Source organism: Cimex lectularius, unplaced genomic scaffold, assembly GCF_000648675.2.
Source record: "Cimex lectularius strain Harlan isolate CLEC.00 unplaced genomic scaffold, Clec_2.1 scaffold49, whole genome shotgun sequence".
NCBI classification, from domain to species: Eukaryota; Metazoa; Arthropoda; class Insecta; order Hemiptera; family Cimicidae; genus Cimex; species Cimex lectularius.
The window spans coordinates 98,755-116,952 of record NW_019392644.1 but is presented as its reverse complement, the minus strand read 5'-3'; the positions used below and the strand labels follow the sequence as shown (position 1 = coordinate 116,952).

At 33.6% G+C, this 18,198-nt stretch overlaps 1 long non-coding RNA gene across 1 annotated transcript; it reads left to right on the top strand.

Annotated features, from left to right (window-relative positions):
* The first annotated feature begins 14,621 nt into the window (after positions 1-14,621).
* LOC106670057 lies at positions 14,622-17,917 on the top strand. The gene is made up of 3 exons (XR_001341020.2): positions 14,622-14,678; positions 16,768-16,941; positions 17,778-17,917. It is a non-coding gene; the product is annotated as an uncharacterized LOC106670057 (long non-coding RNA).
* Positions 17,918-18,198: the final 281 nt, after the last annotated feature.

Here is an 18,198-nt window from a genome sequence, read left to right as displayed (position 1 = left end):
CTTTATGTCAGGTATTGATTGAGATAAAAAAGCCAGTGTCACGAGCGGGATTCGAACCCACGACCTTCGGCTTGATACGCCGCTACTTTATTGGTCTTAATTTGTCAAGCGGACCACGAAAAATAGTGAATGTAAATAAAATTGTGTGGTGAGTAGTGACCGTTAGTCGATAATTATTCAGAAATNGATCGTTTTGTCGGATCTCTTTTCAAGTATCTTTCTGTTAATGTTACTCCTGAATAAGTTAAATAAGGAAAAGTCAGTCGTGATTTAGTTTTATTCGTAGTCGTTCGCCTTCTCATGTTCCTGCGTGAAAACTAAAATAACATGTCACATGTCACACATGATTACAGAAAAAAGGCCGCATTTCTCCATAATCTGTTCATTTATTAAAGAATAATAACGGAATAAATGGTTCGATGGAAATAAAATGCCGAAAAGGCTGCTCGGCCGTTTAACTTTAATTGGGCGTGCCTAGTTCTTTGATGTATAAAAACTTTGTAAATTTTTTGTGCTGATTATACTTAACTTGGCTTAAGCCTATTTAATTAGTTATTCAGATATCGTGAGATGCGGTCGGGTGTGATGTAGGTTTCAGAAAAACATTTTCTTTATCGTGCCAACGTTTCGATCCTTTATTGAGCCCTGAAGATGATCTCAATAAAAGATACATCACACGACCGCATCTCACGATATCTGAATAACTATCGATTAACGGTCATTAATCTCTACCTATTTAATTAAATTGTTTACTTGTACCAAAAGACACATAGGGTTACCTATTGTTTTACTAAACAATATAATTTGTCAATTTTCATTTTTTTTAAATATTTTTACTGAGATACACAGATTTGTTCACATCGGTAAACAATTTTCAATTATCTCTAGTCTGCAACCCCATATTTTTTAATCCTAGACAACAGCAACAGGATTGAGTTCTTTGAACTGTTAGTAAACAAACATTCACCCTAATATTTTTCATTTATATTTACATCTTTGAAGTGAGCCAGTTTATTATGAGTCTTCATGTGAACAGTTTTGTGACTCAGGTTACTTCATTGCAAATTTCGCAAAAACCATTCAATAATTCGTCTCAAATTTCTAATCAGGTATCATCAATTTAGTTATTTTTCTTACATATCGAAAATATTTTCTTTCCTTAATGGTTTTGGTATAATCCGTTTAATTACAGTATGAAGCCATTTTCAACATTTTTGAAAGATTAAATAATGAAATCTCTACAAGAAGGACTTCCTTATCATGAAATTTCAAAAAAATATAAATGCTCTATTGGGGTAATAACAAAACTTAAAAGATCTTCCGGAATTTCCAATACTTGTTTTAAAAAGAACAGGAGTGGCCCTAAAAAAAAAATTTCCGAGGCCAAAAGGCGTTGTATCATACGCTCCATTCGATCAGGAGAGGTTGACAATGCTGTCCAAATTCAGCGTAGGCTGCGTGTTAATAATAATATGGACGTCGGTGCTGAAACAATACGGAGATGTTTACGTGAAGCCGGATTAAGAGCGACGGGAAAAGTGAAGAAACCATTTCTGGCCAAACGCCACAAGTTGCTTCGCTTGAATTTTGCAAAAAAATATAAAACCTACACAGAGGAAATGTGAGATAACGTAATTTGGTCTGATGAAACCAAAATTAACAGATTTGCGTCAGATGGGAAAGTTTGGGTTTGGAAGGGAAACAAAGAACCCTTAAGTTCTCGAAGAGTCCTACCTAATGTAAAATTTGGTAGTGGGAACATAATGATTTGGGGTTGCATGAAATCAAGTGGTGTTGGAGTGCTTCATAGAATATCAGGAGGAATGAATGCTATGGATTACGTTCAGCACGACAACGGCCCAAACATACGGCCAGGCTGACCAAACAGTGGCTTGCCGATCGTGGTTTTAATGTCATGGAATGGTCCCCACAGTCACCTGACCTTAATCCAATTGAGCTCTTGAGGGGAACACTAAAAAGATCTTTAGTCGATTCTGCAGGGGACGCTTCAAAGTTCGATGAACTTTGGGAAAAAACACAAGTTGAATGGGGCGTAATTGTTCCAGAACAGTGCAGAAATCTCGTGAGAAGTATGCCCAGAATATTGATGCAGTTTTGAAAGCCAAAAGAGGACATACAAAATATTAAAGGACTTTCCATGACTCAATCATATTATCTTTTACGCACGGTAATTTCTTTTATATTATTTTAATAATATGATAAAGGATCAATTTAATTTTTTGGGTGTTTTTTTTTTGTGTTAAGATAAATAAAATTATTTAAAAAAATACTTTTATTAGATTTCCTACAATTGTTTTGTATAGTAAATAATGAAATAACACAATTTGTATACATCTGTGAACGAATTTGTGAGTCACTGTATATAAATGTTTGAAAAATTTAGTTATGAAATGCATAGTTTTAAATTTCTTAAAAAAACGTAAATGTTCAAACATTCCATAATGCCATTTGTCTTTTTCTTTTATTATTTTTGTTTATATTTTGTTATTTTCGAAACGATCGTCACCTTTATGTGAAGAAGCTTTTAGCAGGTCGCTGATAAAAAGCTGCGTAAAAGCCTGCTGCCTCATCTGATCTTAGGGAACTCGAATAGACGAAAGAGGAATAATTAAATTTTGTTGCTTGGATGAAACATTTTTGAAAATGTATAAAGATAATGCATACAGATAATATGAAAAAAATTTAATGGTTCATAAATAGAATGCATTAATTACTTTGTTGTTTAATTTGATTTTTAATGACATTCTATGTTGTTGTACATTGTTTTATGATATATTTTGGTGATTTGTACTTAATACTTATAAATACATTTTTAATAATAAATCTAACTTCAAAAAAACCTATAATAATAACCTATAATAAACAGTAATGGAGTAATGTAGCAACACGACATTTTGAGAATTGTTGATAAAGTAATTCTTGTTTTTCCGAATTTTCATTTCATATTGATTGAGGTAATTAAAAATATTTATATTTTCTGACATAGAAATGATGAACGTGGAGTATGTAGATTCACTTTTGGTAAATGAAGGTTCTACCCTTAGATTTTTTCATTTTCAAGGATCTTAAAGAACAAATCTGTGAGAAGAACCATCATTTACAAAAAGTAGTTACTGGAATAGTGAAATGTTTTTCTCTCCGGCATAACTGCATAAAAATTAGTTCAGTCAGTTTGTACTTTTATTTATTTACTTCCCACCCTTCTACGGCTTTGTTTAATTTAGTTAACGCCATTAGTGCCAAAGTTGGAAGGCAGGTTTGGAATGATCTGTCAACACTTTTCACTTAGGTTTGAATAATTTCAGAGGTAAAACGAAAAAAAGAAAAAATATTAACACCCCCCTTAATTAATCATTTTGCAGATCGTGAAAAACTAATTAGCAATTTGTGTGCCTAATGCTCTTGAATTTTCTTAAAAAATTATAATCCATCATTTTAAAAACAGGTCCTTTTCTGTAAAACGAATAATTGTAAGTATTTCCTATAATCCAACAGAATACACTGAAATATTGGAAAAAGCAAATTAGCGAAAAAGAAAAAAATATAAAAGTGTAGGTTAAGTTGGTTAGTTGGTGTCTGGAGAAAATAGTGGTAAAACGTCAAAATACTTCTCCGGATGTCGCGGGTTCGAGTCCTTCTCTTGACTCTAATTTTTCAACTCAACCATATTTGCTTAAAAAATAGTAATAAAGCATTTATAGCGTCGTCAACCGTGCATTTTCTACCGACGAAATATATTAGAAAAAGAATTGAAATACAAAATTTCTTAATAAACTTGAAATTGATTTATTTTTATTATTTATACCGTCAAATAATAATCCTATTTACGCTATTAACTGAGTCGTTTGCCATCAAACTGTCATAGTTTCATTAAAATGTATCACTCGACCATCATTCGATCTATCTTAAATATTATAGCTAGAATAGAATAAATAAACTACATGCAATACATAAATTATTATTGTTATTAATAAAATGTCAAACTCGTTTTATAAATACAATTTATAAAATACGTAATATAGGTCATTTAAAAATGTTTATTTTAGAATTTTTGTGGTTTGAGAAAAGACAGGATATTTTTGTTAAAAATTAAATCGAATTGAATTGAGCTGCATTCAGAAACCCGATTTTATGCCTTGTATGTACTGTATAAGACGCAGGATATAAAAATTTATTTATGATTTTTGTTATAAGAATATGGATCGACCCGAAACCAGGCCAACTGCTCGACCGGCGGGAGATGCGGGCCTGTCGTTTACTAATCTACACTCTTTCAAATATACGAAACGAGGGTCTTCCCGGATATGGGGATAAAAACCACTTATAGCGAAATAACGTGGAAAAGGACACATGTAAACCCGTGGTGCAAACCTTGCTACGGAATCCAACCAAGAACCAAACAGACCGCTTCACAGTAGCCGGATAGAGATATTTTAGGAAAAAGGCAAAATAATCGAACAGGGGGTTTAATAGGGGATTAAAAAAACTGAAATTGTGAACAAATCCGTTAGAAATGTGTGGTGGTTAGTGACCGTTAATCGATAATTATTCAGAAATCGTGATATGCGGTCTGGTGTGATGTAGGTTTCAGAAAAACATTTTCTCTATGGTGCCAACGTTTCGATCTTTATTGAGATCATCTTCAGGGCTCAATAAAGATCGAAACGCTGGGACGATAAAGAAAATGTTTTTCTGAAACCTACATCACACCAGACCGCATCTCAGGATTTCTGAATAAAAATCCATTAGATTTCGTGACCAAATAAATTCTTTCAATTAATTATTATTAATTATTCTTTATGTAAGGTATTAGTTGAGATAAAAAAGCCAGTGTCACGAGCGGGATTCGAACCCATGACCTTCGGGCCACCGACGCCCCCTAAAATATACTATCATATTTCATGATTGTTTGATAATAGAAACTTTTATAGCTGGCAAGTTTTTACTTGTCCCATAGAATAAATACCCTTTGAACCACATATTTCCTACTTGTAACATTATTACCACTTTCAATTAATTAACCTTTACGTAAGCTTTTGGTTGCAATGAAAAAGCCAGTGTCACGAGTGGGATTCGAACCCAAGACTTTCGGTGATAGACCAGATGTCACGATAGCTCAAGTGGTAGAGCAGCGGCGTATTTAGCCGAAGGTCGTGGGTTCGAATCCCGCTCGTGACACTGGCTTTTTTATCTCAACCAATACCTTACATAAAGATGGTGAACAAAATTTATTCTTTAGTTAACAATATTAGCGCTACAAACGATTGGAAAAAATTTGAGTTTTAAGCCCACAGTTTAGCATATTAGAAAAACATAAATTTTTTACGTTTAAATTTTATTACAGCAAAAAATTAACTTTGCTATCTCAGAAAACATTGCTTATTTACTATATACATTTTTTTCAATTTTTTATTAAATTTCTTTGGATAATAAATTTTAATGATTGTAATTTAAATCGGTTACTCAAAAGAACTCGCTTTATTCCATCAAGTTTTTTATATCATTTTGTATGTGACATGGACCAGCTAGGTTTAAAAAATTTCAGAGATCCGAAAGTTTAAACGAAAATAATATTTCAATTTTTGTTTATAATCACGAAATTAATAATAATAATAATAATAATAAGGGGACCGCGGTAGCCTAGTGGTTAAGGCGTCAGATTATCGGCTAGTACATCCCGCGGTCGTGGGTTCGATCCCCACCGTCGCCTCGGGACTTTTTCTAAATCCTAAGGGGAACGGTGGCCGCAATTGAAAGAAATTGACACGGCATCTCAGCGACCCTGAATTTGGTCCCAACCCCATTCAAAAATGAGTTTCTTCGATGGAAGAACACCGGTACACGGGGGCTCAAGTTCACATTTGTGTTGCGAGCCCTCCCCCAAAATATGGAGCCAGGGATAAAGTACAATAAGCTGTACAGCTCAGCTGCAGTGCTCAGGAGGAAACTCCTCCAGTTTCTGGTATCCATTGTAAAAAAAAATAACATTCATATTTCTTTAGTTTACAATATAATCCTGTCTTATGTACATGTCGTATAGTAAATATTAATATTTTGAAAAAGGTTTCAATTAAGCACGTGTCACAAACATAGCTTTTCCTCATTTGCAGTGCACTTTAGGATCAGCTTAGTAATTGTAGTTTAAATAGATTGTTCATAAATACCAATTCCACCAAGCTTTTTATCCCTTTTTAAGGCGAAATTTTAGACTGTGTACGTTGAAAAAAAATTTCTTTTTATGAAAGAAATATTGCAGGTACAAATAATTAGTGGTTGTAAACTAAAATTGACAATTCCTTTCAAAAACCGTTAGATGACGAATCTGGTGGAAATATAATAACATAAATTAGAACTAGATATTTCCTACAAAATGTGGTAAAAACCTCGGTGAAACTCTGTGGTAAGTTTGAGTAATCAATTTAAACTACAATATTTAAGGGGATCTTAAAGCGTACATGAGGAAAAGGTACGTTTTCTCAAAAACTATATAGCAGAGTTCATTTTTTGCTGTAAATGTTGTTACCTAAAGATAAAAAATTTCATTTTTTAATATATTATTTTGTCATTTTTCTCAACTATCCCGATACAAAGACCTGATGCTTACAAAACATAAAAACTATATAATCAAACCACTACACCGAATCAACTTGAAATCCAAAATATTTTTTTTTTTTTTTTAAGTCCATTTGTAATTATGAATCCTTCGAACCCGGGACCTTTACCTTACAGTAATGAGCGCCTTGTCAACGCCTAAACCTTTGCAGCCACCGACGCCCCCAAAATATATTATCACATTTCATGATTGATAATAGAAATTTTATAGCTGGCAAGTTTTTACTTGTTCCATAAATAAATGCCCGTTGAGCCACATATCTCCTACATGTAACATTATTACCATTTTCAATTAATTAATCTTTATGTGAGGTTTTGGTTGAATTGATGAAAAAGTCAGTGTCACGAGTGGGATTCGAACCCAAGACCTTCGGTTAAATACGCCGCTGCTCTACCACTTGAGCTATCCCGACTTCGATCCACTCGGACACCAACTTCCAATCTCAATCTACCTTTCGAATTTTCCCTCCTTTTTGCCAATTTTAAAATATCGTGTAATCAGGATTCGATTCTCGGCGAAAAATGAAACGGACACGGAGAACTTTAGTTTTTTAGACTTTTTCATTACAACCAATACCTTACATAAAGATTAATCAATTGGAAAAGTTGTTTTGTCAATCGGACTACGAAATCTAATAGATTATTACCACTATATAAAAAGATTTACAAGGACAACGAGACAAAGGTTTTCACTGAAGATGGCGCAAAGCCGAAACGCATTTCAGTAATATCAAAAACTAGCGAGTATAAACGGACCCAGTGCGGGTTCAACAAGTCATCGCTTTGTCAAGAAAAGGCCCTAGACATCCAGCATAATAGGCACCTATCCTATGTTGATTAATTTTGTGAAAATACACACCACTGATACCTTAATTAGCTTTAAGCATTTTCATTCCTCAACCTTGCAAAGGATTCTGAAACTTAATAAAATTATTTTCTTATTGCCGTCACTATTAACAAACGTAAATCATCATGTCCAAAATAAACATTTTAAATTTTACGAACGCAAAGTTTTTAGGGCAGTATATCAGACTTATTAATAGTTGAAATAAATTAACTGACAGTAGTTCTTGAAGAAATAAATTTTTCTAAATAATCGGATGGAAAAGTACATAGAGTGAAACTTGAGACTGCGGTGTTCCTCGTGGGACTTTTATGAAGTACACTACACGGGGTTTTTGGGAAAGGGTGAGGAAGGAGAGGAGGCAATGTAAATGGGAGAGACGTGATTAAGTCTCGTTCCCCACGGAAACCCTTTAAATCCACGGAATCTCTAATTTCTTGAGAGAGCGAGGGAGGTAGGGAGTGAGAGTTTTTCTTGTATTTAGTTAGCGCAGCTTCCTCTAGTTGGCGAAAGACAAACACATCTTGAAAATTGGACAAGTTTGTTCGAGGGGGACACGTAGTTATTGATTGATGTCCTCCTGCCGAACGGCACATTATTATGTATGATGGCAAGGATCACAATTCCTCGTACAAATCATGACAAGTGAAGAGGCGTAGATCATTCTCTCTTAGGCCCAGCAGCCCACCCCCAATTACCCCCATTGTTCAATTAAACTCCATTACCCCAAATTCTTATGTAAATAAGAATGCTAATGGTCTCACAATTATGCACGATCATATTTCAAGCATTAGCTTAATAAAGAAATGGTGAAATAGTGGCCACTCTCTTACTCATACGTTGTTTAACTTAGAAGCTTTTAAACTTAAATCTGGCGTTTCCTTTATTAAATTGCACTGAGGAAAATTGAATTAATCAACAAAAGAAACAATTTTTTTCATTAAATTTAATTTATTAAACTAGGAGCCCCATAACGAAATCATTGTCAAGGAATTACATAGAAAATTAATAAAATGTCTTGAAAATGATTGAAGAATAATTATTCAGAAATCGTTAGATGCGGTCTGGTGTGATGTCAGAAAAACATTTTCTTTATCGTGCCAACGTTTCGATCTTTATTGAGATCATCTTCAGAGCCTGGGATTTACAAACATTGTTTAAATTTAACAAAAACATGTAGAAAGTGGAAAAAAGTGAATTTATACAATGCAAAAAAAAATATTTTTTTATATTCAAAGTATTTATTGAAGAATGGAGAATCTTAGAAAAAGAGTAAAATTTCTGGAGGAACTGTGTAAAACTTGATCAGGATTGATCTTCGATCTGACTAGCACAAATTCGGCTTTATACGTATTTGAAACTACATTTTCTTAATTAAATTGTTAATCTTCCTTTTTTTATAAAAAAAGGTTTTTTTTAAAAACCTAAATTTAATTTATTTGCAGAAGATTATCCAAAGTAATTAATCAAATCTTGAACAAGATGGAAAGAAATTGCAACAGTTAACACCCTAACTATAACGAAATAAATAATAAATTCGCACAGAAAGTATCGTTAATAAATTTCAATAAATCACAAGTACGTTCAAAATTACAAACTATTCTAATTTCATGGCTGAAACAACTCTTCAGTCTATTTAAGTAAATCATCATCACTCTGAAAGGGGTAGACACGCCTTGGGCAGAACAGGTATTTATTCACTATTGATTTGATTAATGAAGGGATGAATGGCAGTGCTTTCCCAGGCCGTTAAGAACTTCATCCACAACCATCTTTCAGCCCCGAAGCCCATTAATATTCAACGTATCTATCTATATCAATAAATTTTACATTTCAATGAAAATAATTCTTTTAATGTACAAAGTTTTCTTGTGTCGTCATTAATTTTATTTAGACAGATTCCAATAACAAAACGGATATATTGACTTTTTTATTGTTATAAATTATAAAACGCGCGTATATTTAAAATATATAAATCTAAAGATTATAATCGAATTTTAACAAGTGATATATTAAGAAATATTTTGGATTATTTGTTGCTTCACATGGATTCTTTAAATTTTACATAAATCGTATAAAACTGTTACTAAATTTGAGAAATATGTTTAATACGAAAAATAATATCGTAGAATGATTTTATACAGGGTGTTCGGCTATACGTGTTACAGACTTTGCCAGTAGATTCTACATTCAGAATGGAACCAAAAATTCCTTATTAACTAAGGTCCGAATCTCAACAGTTTCGGAGTTATTCCACTTGTTCTGATTTTTTAAGATTTCACGACCTTGCTTCAAATAAACAATGATAACACCAAAACTAAAAGGTTTTGCACAAATCCGTTGATACCATTGAAAACTACGTTAAATTTCAAATAAGATGTGATCAATACTAAACTTGTGAACGTTCGTGAAATAAGCGTTTTAGTAGTGAGAACTTTGAGAAAAAAGATTAAGTTAAAAAAACTTACCATGGTGATTCTAAACTACTATACTATTCTAAACATAGAGATCAGCAAATTTCAGAAAACGTACTCCATTTAATATCCTTTTTAGTGGTAAAATTTCTTTTTTAATTACTTTTTTCAGAGATGAAGAAATAGGTGGAGGTAAAGAAAAAACATGGCTGACGGATTGGTAAGGTGGAAATTTAAACGAAAAAAAACTTAAGAAAATTTTGAATGAATTTATTAAACGTTTTTTAAATTTTGGTTCGAAACCGAAATAGTGAAAGTATTTACTTATTTACTAACACGACTGCAACTTTGATTAAAGAATTTTATTTTTATTCTCCGGAATAACAGTTTTAAGTTTCAAAACGTTTTTAGTTATTTATGTGAATCTTGTTAACACTAAAGATACTTTTTCTAATGAAGAATACGCTGATATACATCTTATGTACGAGTTTTGTTGGTTTAATGCGTCGACAGAGCGTCGAAAATACATTACAGAAGGTGGAGAGCATTTCGAATCAAAATTAAAAAAGTTTAATAAATGCATTCAAAATTTCCTTAAGTTTTTTTATTATTAATCTTTCCACCTTTCTAATCCTTCAACCATGGTTTTTCCTTTCCTTCATCAATTTCTTCATCTTTGAAAAAAGTAATTAAAAAAGCAATAGCAGCACTAAAAAGGGCATTAAATGGTGTACGTTTGGTTGTCTCTAGATTTGGAAAAGTAGTTTAAAATTACCATGGTAAGTTTTTCAATTTTGAAAAAAAAAATTTTTTTGAAGTCTCGCTACTAAAACGCTTATTTCACGAACGATTACAAGATTGGTAATGATCACATCTTATTTGAAATTTAACGTAGTTTTCAACGGTATTAACGGCTTTGTCCAAAACCTTTCAGTTTTAGAGTTATTAGAATTAGAATTGCGAGACCTCCTAGGAGGCCTCTGGCCTCTCCCTCATAGATCAGGGGGAGTCACCCACCTTGGTGCATAAGCGACTCCGAGGTTGGGCTCTGGTCGGGCGCCATCGACTTCTTTGGTCATTTCGGCGCCCTTACGTTCCCTAAAACTAGTCAGTCTCACACTCACTCATACTACTATATACAAACCCAATCACACATGCATATCCTCTGTCTGGAATCCGGGTCGGAGGGTACTCGATATTCCGCCCCGAACCGGTTTACCGGAGCAGCGGTGGAGCCTTCAAATAATATGCTGCACCGCCCACCAACATACTTCTATTCTACCAGAAACTAAAGCTAAACTTAAACCTATAAAATAAATACCCCTCTATATACAACCCATAATCCCAATATCTGTTAGAAACCTAAAAAGTTTGTCCTTGAATTCGCTACCATGCTCGAGCATTCTTCTATAACCCGGCGGTATTCCATTTTGGTCCCTATACAGGGCCAAGCTGCGACACCCCTCCAGCACATGCGCCACCGTGAGTCTGTCTACTTGACATGCTGGGCACCTAGGTCGACTCGCGCCAACCAACAGGTACCCATGAGTCGCACGTGTGTGGCCTATCCGCAGGCGGGTCAGGACAACGCTTTCCCTTCGAGATATCCCCTCCGGGCTCCACCGGTCGACCGTCGGCTTAACGGACACCAACGCGTCAGTCGAGTCGGCCCAACAACGCTTCCACTTGTCTAACATCATATTTTTCACTATTCTCTTAACGTCGTCAGGCCGAATCGGGGTGGTCTTTTTAGAGTTATTATTGTTTATTTGAAGCAAGGTTGTGAAATCTTAAAAAATCAGAAAAAGTGGAATAACTCCGAAACTGTAGACATTCGGACCATTAATATATAGTTAATTAGGACTTTTTGTTTCCATTTTGAATTTATAATCTACTGTCCAAGTTTGTAACACGAGTAGTCGATCATCCTATATATATACAAGGTGGCCCCAATCTATTCAGCCACACTTCCAGATCTTATAGGAAATTGAACGCTGAGTAAAAAAGGTCCTATGAACTTGTGTCCGCAAACCATTCAGTTCCGAGCTACAGGCAAAAAACCATGTTTTTTTACCTTATTTGTGAAATTTTTAGTAAACCGTTAGTTTTTACCGACCGTAAAACAGCTCGAAACAACATCTGTAGAGGATTAATTTCTGCGTCGAAAGAGATTAAAGCCAGCCTGATCGGATTTTTGGCGATTTTTCGAAGTTAGGAGGTGAAGGGGTACACAAAATTCACCATTTCTGACATTTTTATCGAAAATTCACAACTTGAACACCCTATCAAAAAATTCTCCGTTACAAACCTCGTTTGTTGGTGATCGAATTCTCCATCAGATTAGACCAACCCCAGTCTGATTCATAAAACATTCGAATTTTGGCTAATTTACAGGACGATTTCAACACATGCCCTACAAGTAATAGCCAACGCACTGCCAATAGACCTAGTCCTTAAAGAAAGGGTGGTCATCCACTAAAAATGAAAAATGAGGCTATTGATATAGGAGCAAGCCAAGGAGAAATAGATTGGTTCCGAAGCACAACGGGGAAGGAGGCGAAAGAGTACTTGGGAAAAGTGACAAGGGCATCATGGCAAGAAAGATGGACAATAGCAATAAAGGTCGGCTAACATCCAAATACGCTTAAATGAACAAGTCCCTATTTATTCTAATTATTAAGTCCTAAATAATGTTATTATTGTTAAACTTTTATTACCGTTATTTATTTATTTATTGCATAATTAAACATAAGTTTAGGTTCAGGGTTCCGGGCTGTTTTCCTCTTTTTAGTAAGAAAATTTTAGATAATATAAATAGATAGAAAATAATACCAAGGAAAAGTAAATTTGCAAGGGGAAACCAGCAAGGGAAGACCTTTTGTTTTAGGTTCTAAAATGAAAATATGGTCCCTTCAAAAACCGACCAGCGGTCTCGCCTGAAAGAAAAATCGTTGGGAGGTATTTTTATCCCATTTATTTGAAATCCCTTCGATATACAAATTCGATTAAGCTAAAGCGTTTGTCCGCCGGTATGGGGTCTTCCTCAGGTACGGCGGGGTGGTGGAAAGGGTAAAAAAAGGCTAATTTACTGATTTTCACCCAAATCGAATGTTACTGTTTTCTGATGGGTAAGCCGTTCAGATTTTTCGTACATTATTTCATTCAGTAGGAGGTACCAATCAGAAAACACATGTTAGAAATGGTGAATTTTGTGTACCCCTTCACCTCCTAACTTCGAAAAATCGCCAAAAATGAAATTTTCGGCCGATCATGCTGGTTTTAATTTTATTCGACGCAGAAATTAATCTTCTACAGATGTTGTTTCGAGCTGTTTTACGGTTAGACTAACGGTTTACTAACAATTTCACGAATAAGGTCAAAAAACGTGGTTTTTCATGGTTTTTTGCCTGTAGCTCAGAACTGAAGGGTTTGCGGTCACAGGTTCATAGGACCTTTTTTACTCAGCGTTCAATTTCCTATAAGATCTGGAAGTGTGGCTGAATCGATATATCCAAGTTTCAGGAAGGGGTTCTTCCAGCAAAACTCCCTGGTTCCAAGTATATTCTATAATGAACTTTTGTGCTGATCTCCTTCACACCATCATCGTGTGATTCGCGAATGTCAATAAAGACTAGTGCCAAAAACTCAAATAATTTAATTTTTAAAAAATGTGGGGACATGACCCAAATAGACTAAAATAGAAAACAGTTTATTAAAAGTAAATTAAAAAATAATCCAGTGTGCCATACATGAATCCTTGCCATTTACAATTATAAAAAAATAATAAGCTTCTGACGAAGTTGAGAAAAAGGTCCTTCCTCTTCCTTTCGTGTCTCAACCAGTTTTACCAACGACTCCGGTTGAGGGATTAGCTTATCCTGACTCAACAAAAATATCTCTTATTTAAAAAATGTTATAACTCTAAGCCAAGATCTATGCAAGTCGTCTTAAAGAAGGAAATGAAAAGAGCACGGATTTACATACATTCCGAAAGTCAGCTATAAAAACACTAAATTCGTATGCTTTTTACGACAAATTAGTCTGAAACTGTCTCAATTTCCTAATGGCCCAAGGGCAAGATTACTTTCAATTGGGTTCTAGGACATGAAAGTTCAAAGGAAACTAACATGCTGACCTACTGGGTAAAGAAGAAACCTCTGTCACCCAATGAACTACAACTAGACACACTCGATATTGCGCTAAAGTTGGAGCTGGAAAAATGATTTGATAAAGAAAGCCTCAAGCACTGAAGAAAAGATCATGAGGCAAGCTAAGAGATTTATAAATCTCTCAACAAGGAATTTTACTGACTACGTGTATGAGCATCTCAGTTTTCACGTTGATCAGAAGAATTTTTTAATTTTACTAAACAAAACTGCAATAGTAGATATTTCACTCAAATATTTAATATTTGTTAATACATTTAAGTGAAAAGTTTTGCCAATAAAAGAAGAAGAGCATTTATTATGTTTTGAAAACTAGTAAAAACAAAGTAATACTTTAAACAAAAGAATGACAGTTTAAAAATGTAATCTCAAAAAAAGACAATATATACGAATCTTGACCTTGTTTCATATTGTTCTCAAATTAGGACTTTTTATAGAACCAATCTTTCTAAAAGAAACCATAAAAGAAAGAAAGAAGCTCACAAAATTTTCTCATCAACAGCGTCACTTTTTTTCCGTCCCTTCTCTACGCGAGTGGGGGAGTTTCTCTCACATTATAAAAAGCGAACAACCGCCGTCCTGGGATATTCTATCCGGCCCAGTTGGAAAACTACAAATCAGGTACTATATTCCTTTATCCAACATGTATGATATAATTACAAATATATTTTTAATCGGTTTCTGTTAGACACCTAAATTACTGTGTGAAAAGTTTTGCTAAAAACTCATTTGCCGTGTAAAAAATTTATACATTTTTCTTTACACTACTATATAAAAATAAGCATAAATTTTATTAGTTTTTACAATCTTTCAATCCATAAATCATTAAATCAAAAATCATCGGTGCCCGCAACGGTTAGGCGTTATATATACTAAACCATGAATACTCATCTGCTGTGCGTTATGGTGTAAGTAGAGCGCCGGAAAATGAACAACCTTTGTTTTACAAGTTTTTTCGTTAACGTTCAATAATAAGTCCCGGCTTAATTTTGTTTTTTTCTGTACAAAAAGCTATTCAAACATAACAAAGATAGAAATAGACAAATTAATTAGCTGATTGGTCTACAAGCAAATCATGAACAGAGGAATAAAACTGACAAGGGAAGCTACTGACGTTGGATCACCGATTTTAATTTTTAAAAATTGTATGGCACTAGGTCGAAAATATTAGATTATTCGACCGGTGTTGTCAGGGTTTGATCCTTGACATTGCTCAAGCCTTCGGCAGGTAAGCTGGAAGACAGCCTACCCAAATACCTCCTATCTAATCCTAAAATCATACCTGACAGCAAAATCCCCTATTTATCCTGACCAAGGAAGGGGTCCCACAAAGGTGCATTCTTGCATTCCGATTCTCAGAACAACTGTCCACTTTTCCTGAATTTACAGCAATTCTTTCTCTGAATAAAGATTCCGTGATCACAATCAAAAAACTTCAATATAATATGCAGTTCTTCCTGAACTTATATTCCAAAAAGTGGAAAATTAAAATAAATGCAACAAAAAGTTAATACATTAACTTTATACTTAGATGGACTACTTGTTTATTTTAAGGGGGTAGTAATGGTTTAATATTTTTAAAATTGAACTACAACCTCTTTTTACACATAAAGTTTTTTAAAGTTAAATTTTCAGGTTTATAAGTGCTTCAAATGATTTTTGAAAGTCAACTATTTTAGTGTTCCTTACCCTGAAGAACTTGCAATTCTCCATTCCTAACGCTGTTTGAAAAAGTGTGTCTGTGTGGGTTTTTTCCGATTGATTGTTGTGTCTTTATTTTTCTTTTTATGTTATCCCACCATTGAAAAAGTTGAAAAGTTGAAAACCAAAATCACCAAGAAAGGCAAACTAAAAAAGTTATATATTATATAAACCAGATGTAATTTTCAGGGTATAGTATACTGCGCCCTTTAAGAGCTATTGTATCCCCCGTACTCTGCCTAAAGCACATCGGTGAGTTTTATTTCATCAAGATACTTGATTAATAGGCCTGGTTTCAATGGTTGAAGCTCTTCTATGGTCAAATTATACATCCCAAAACACTTCCTTCTGTGGGCAAGTGTAGCACCGCAGTTTATTAGTAGATGTGTTGGTGTCTCTTATGCCTGTTTGCAGAATCTACATGTGCCATCTTGGATTATTCCAATCTTCTTTAAGTGTCCATTTAACTTGTAGTGTCCTGTTAGGAATCCTATCAGGATTTGGAGTTTGTTCCTGCTATATGAACCATACATCAGGACTTTATTGATTGGTTGATACGAATTAAAGTTATTTTCTTTTTGATTAGTCTTGAGTGAACAATGGTTGAAAACAACCAAAAAACTCACAATTATAGACTTAGTAAGGGATGGAGCAAAGCAAACAGAAGAACATCTATCTAATTTCAGCAAATTAAACTTGAAAAAGCCACTTTTTAACCATATAATTTTGTTAATGAAATTCTTGGAAATAAAATCAATTTGTTTTGATTAAAAGCACGATTTGTTTCCTTTTCCTTTGGTCAATATTAAATTCGCAAATAATATTTTACTTTGTTTATATAAAAATAGTTTTCAGAATACTCAGTTATCAAATTATATATTTGTTTATATAAAAATAGTTTTAAGAATACTCAGTTATCAAATTATATATTAATAATTAAAAGTTAAAGCACAGTATCTGAAGAAATGTCAGATATTAATAAATTCCAATAAATAAACTTATTTTTCAGGATTGAAATATGAGGTTCTCGATTTTCCTCTGCCTTAGTATATTTCTGTCAATCGTATATGTGGGAGCCTTAGCTCAAATAACATTTTCAACTGGTTGGGGGAAAAGAGCAGTAAACCCTGCAAGCTGCAGATTCGATCTAAACCCACTCCTCTTCATCTCTAGACGCTTGCAGGTAATTTTTTTTTTTTTAAGTTGTTGCTCACGTGTCATTAATTAACTCTTTATGGGTGAAAATAAATTAATTATCTAAACCCTATCTGTGGGCAAGGATAAATAAAGATGAAAATTTGTTTTAAAAAAATTATTTAAAATGATTAAACAATTAAAACTAACTTAAAAACTATTTGCCAATTCTCTTGTTTTTATTTCACACATAATAATTAATTTCGAATTCAACTTCATGCTATATTAATTTTAAAACCTTGTTTTGAGCATTAAATGAAAACAATTAATTAAGGTTTTTAGTTGAGATGAAAAAAAGTTAATGGCACGAGAGGGATTCGAACCCACGACCTTCGGCTAGATACGCCGTTGCTCTACCACCTGAGCTATCATGACCTCGATCCACTCGGACATCAACTCCCCGTCTCAACCCCAATTAACTTTTTTTCATCTCAACTAAAAACCTTAATTAATTGTAAAGTATTAATTGGTCAAGCGGACCACGAAATTAGGGAATTAAATGAAAATTTAAAAGATAAATATTAAGGCAAAAAACTTTGGTTAATCTTAAACTTGTTAAAAAGTTTGATGTGCAATTTACCTTAGTAAAAAATTTATATTCTCGCATATACACACACAGAACCTAAAAGCACACAATGAGAGTGGAGTTCACATAAGCTTATTACTAAAAAGTTATGCTTTCCTATTAAGGCCGAGGTATTTTACACTTAAAGGCTTTGAGGTTTGCACATAAAATAAATAAACTCGAATTTACTATAATCGTAAAATGTGTCAAGAATTCTTTTGAATTCGCTTTGCTGCACATATATTTATATTTTGTTTCAGACCGAACTGCAGAAAATGATGGAATGCGCCCAATAAACACCAATGGACCAGTAATTATCTGAAAAATCAGATCTTTTAGAATATTAGCACAAAATGTTTTGTGAATGTTTTGATGGAAAATAAATGATATGATGTAGTAATGTGTTTGCACCTTACTTTTTGATTGCCACTCATTTCTCCTATTCATTTATTTATAATTTTACTTTGCATAGAGTCTTTTAGAAATAAACTAGTTCTAAAAAATGTATTGAATTTTATGGAAGAACCTAAAAACGTGAATATTGGGAACTCTATTTGACAAAATGTACTAGATTTTTCTAAAATATATACCGTCTAATCCATATGATCTTTGGCTTATTTTTGCAGTTTGGAATTAAACAGAGAGATCATAACTTTCAATTTTTTTAATGTGCAATACATT